This window comes from Neomonachus schauinslandi, chromosome 6, assembly GCF_002201575.2.
Source record: "Neomonachus schauinslandi chromosome 6, ASM220157v2, whole genome shotgun sequence".
NCBI classification, from domain to species: domain Eukaryota; kingdom Metazoa; phylum Chordata; class Mammalia; order Carnivora; family Phocidae; genus Neomonachus; species Neomonachus schauinslandi.
The window spans coordinates 2,355,408-2,359,161 of NC_058408.1; positions in this window are offsets into that span (position 1 = coordinate 2,355,408).

A 3,754-nucleotide genomic window follows, 5' to 3' on the forward strand; every position below is an offset into this window, starting at 1 on the left:
CGTTCCTGGATCTGACGTTACCCTTGTGTAGAGCACCCTCCGAGCCGTCATGAGCTGCCTCAGCGATGGCTTTGCCTTTTCCTCTGTGCCCACCTTCTAAGCTGGGTTCACGGCCATCGAAGACCCTAGGAATTATGTGTACAGCTTTGCGTGGGGCAGAGGCCTGTGGTCCCAAATCGGAAAGTATTGCTGGTCTCAGTTATCTTTGAAGACGAGAGGAAGTCAAGGAGGTTCTTTCCGTGACACCAGAGAGTCGTTAGCAAATTCAGTCCAGCAGAAGTGGCGAGTGTCTGTCCCTGAAGAGGATGCGCGTTCACACTGATTGCCATTGGCCTTGACTGGTTTGGAAGCTTTGTGGAGGGCTGGGGGGCTAGACAGATCTCCTCGGAGACTTCTGCACCCTGAGCTTTATGCTAGAGCGGGTGGGGGGCGGCAGGGTCACGGGCCTCAGTTCACGCTTCTACACTGGGATGCCCGCCAGCAGCACGGGGTTCCCGAGGGGTGGGAAATGCACACCCTGGTCCCAGACCCGTGCGGGTCCTCGTGCACACCGCCATGAAGCGTGTTGCCGAGGGCACTGGGGCTCCGGTAGGGGCTGAGCTGCAGCGCTTCCCGCTCCTGTGACCGGGGTTCTGGCGGAGTCCTGCGGAGAAACGTCTGGTGCCCGGCCCGGGGGAGCTGACTGGGCGCAGCGGCTCGCCTCCAGCTGCTGCAGGCTTCTCAACGGGAAAGCGCCGGGAGGAAGGACTGAGCCCTGGTGACGGACAGAAGGTTCCGGCCACGGGGGCAGTTGGAAGCGTGTGGTGTGGGGACCTGGGGGTGAGAGGGAGGCAGCAGGAGGGAGGGTCTCCCCATGCCCCCAGTCGTGTGTGCTGGGTAAGTTGAGGAGTCTGTTTCTCATTAAGCACAGGGGAGGCTTTCGTCACTTACAGGAAAACCACCCACTTATCTGAAATCTGACCTACTTCGGGTTGGAGCCAGACAGGGCTCCTGCATCCCACAGGGACACTGGGGCTGTAGTGGTCCACGTCCATGCATCCAGCCAGTCTTCGGGAAGGAGCAGCAACCCACTACCACTTCTATGGTCCTCAGAGGCACTGGGGGCGGTGGCCGAGGTCACCCTCCTGGGGTGTCGTAGGTGGTGAGGTAGGCTCCACAGGGCCCAAAGTCTGAGATCCCGAGGATCTTTGCTGCACCCAAGATGCTGCAGATGCAGCCCTGCCCTCCCGGCTTGCCACACCCCTGGGACTTGAGTCCCGCGTCCTCACTCAAGGGGCTTGCATCATGATGGAGCTGGAGGCGCTCTGGGCACGGAGGGTCCCAGCGTCTTCTGGAAGTGGATGGACTTGAGCCAGTTATCTGTAAGCCTCTGGCCTCCCACTTCTGTGCTCTGCAATAGCTTACACCGCTTTTTTAAAAGCCACTTCTTAGTCCTACCAAAGGTGACTTTTTTTTTTAAGATTTTATTTATTTGAGAGAGCACAAGAGGGGGGAGTGGGAGAGGGAGAAGCAGACTCTCCACTGAGCAGGGACCCCGATGCGGGGCTCGATCCTGGGACTCCAGGATCATGGCCTGAGCCGAAGGCAGTCACTCAACCAACTGAGCCACCCAGGCGCCCAAAGGTGACATTTTATTTGGTGGATGTAGTTTCCTGGTCACCAAGAGAAATGCAGATTAGAAATGGACAGTCCTCATTTGGGAAGGCTTCCTGGAGGTAGTAGCCTCGAGTTCTGATAAACAGCAAAGGGAAGACAGACCAGGATGGTGGGAAGAACAAGGAATAGGAATGATACTTGGCTAAAGCTGGAATGGCAGCACCAGCCGAGGGGAAGAGGGAGGACGGGCAAAGGCTTTGGTCAGAATGGATCCAGCCCCCCCCCCCCCGGGGCCCCAGTAGGCGCTGGCCTGTGCCCGAGGGCGCCGGAGTGCACGGTGCAGCCTGCTCCTAGCCTTGTTGGCCTCCTCTTCCTCTGCCCAGCTTTGTTTCAGGTGGGGACAGATGTCCTATGACAGGGAGGTAGCTGAGGGCGGGGCCTCAGCAGCTCTTGGCCCCCAGTCCTCCCACTGTGCGTGGTGCTCCAGGACAGAAGGGGTCACCCCCTGCCCCGGAGCCAGACTTCCAGGGCGCCTCCCTGAGCGTGTACTGTGTGAGCTGAGGGAGCACACAGGATGAAGGGGACAGCTCTGGAAAAGTGCAGAGAGCCGACAGGTCGGCCACAGTGCTGGAGGGAAGAGCTGTGCCCCCTGCGAGCCTTCTGTAGGTCCAGACTGGGCTGAGAAACTGTCCTGTCTCAGCTCTGAGTGCCCCGAGCCCGAGAAAGTCCTGTGTGGAGGGCAGGGGGAGGGCTGGAGGGACCGTGGCAGAAGGAGCCAGCTGGGAAATGCCCTTCCCCTGTAGCACCGCGGTCCCTGGCTGGGGAGGAACCGCCTGCCGCACAAACTGCCCCAGTCCTTCTCCTGTAGGAGTTCCTCAGCTTCTCCATCCCGGCCGGGCTGCAGCGCCTCCGCCGCAGCACCCCTGCTCAGCGGACCCCCGCAGCGCCCCGCCGCAGCACCCCTGCTCAGCGGACCCCCGCTGCGCCCCGCCGCAGCACTCCTGCTCAGCGGACTCCCGTAGCACCCCTGCTCAGCGGACCCTCGCTGCGCCCCGCCGCAGCACCCCGGCTCCGCGGACCCCCGCAGCACCCCTGCTCAGCGGACCCTCGCTGCGCCCCGCCGCAGCACCCCTGCTCAGCGGACCCCTGCAGCGCCCCGCCGCAGCACCCCTGCTCAGCGGACCCCCGCAGCGCCCCGCCGCAGCACCCCTGCTCAGCGGACCCCCGCAGCTCCCCTGCTCAGCGGACCCTCGCTGCGCCCCGCCGCAGCACCCCCGCTCAGCGGACCCCCGCAGCACCCCTGCTCAGCGGACCCTCGCAGCGCCCCGCCGCAGCACTCCTGCTTAGCGGACCCTCGCAGCGTCCTGGCTCAGCGGACCCCCGCAGCGCCCAGCTGCAGCACCCCGGCTCAGCGCCCCCCCCAGCGCCCCGCCGCAGCTCGGGAATGGAGTGGGTGGGATGATGCAGGGGTCCTGGTGGGTGAGGTGAGCAGGGGAAACTTCCCCCACCTGGGTCTTGGGGGCTGGGCCTGCAGCTGGAGGCCCTGAGAGGACCGGGAGTCTTATCCTTTGGCCTGGGAGGGGCCCCTGGTACCTGGGGAGCACGGGATTGGGCTGACCTGATGTGGGCCCGACTGCCTCCAGCTCCCGGTCACCTCCCCTCTGCAGACCTCAGTTTCCTATTTGGTGGAACCCAAAAGAAAAGCAGCCACAAAGGGTCCGCCATGCCCTGGAGCCCCAGCAGTCCTGCTTCCCTGAGCCCCTCACTGACTGTCCAGCCGCCCCGTGTGCAAGCAAGGAGGCGCTCCGTGGGGGCCAGTGGGCAGGGGAAGGGCCGCCATGCCACTAGCCAGCACCACGCCACACCACCCAGGCTTCTGGCTGATGCCACCGCCCGATTCTCCCAGCACCCCTTGGGCGAGCCAACCCCTAGCCATGAGGCGCTGCTGAGGGAGGGAGAGCTTTGCTGCCCCCCCCTTTGCTCCTTCAGAAACACCAACGGGGGTCACTAGGCATTTCTGCCTCCTCCCTGCACCGGCCCATTGTATCCCCAGGTGTAAGGAAATGCCGTTTTCAGACCCTGACTTCCAGCTCTGACAGTAAGCCTCTTGTTCTGCCCCCCCATCCCCGCAGGAGCGCCCCCCCAGTCTGCTCTGAGA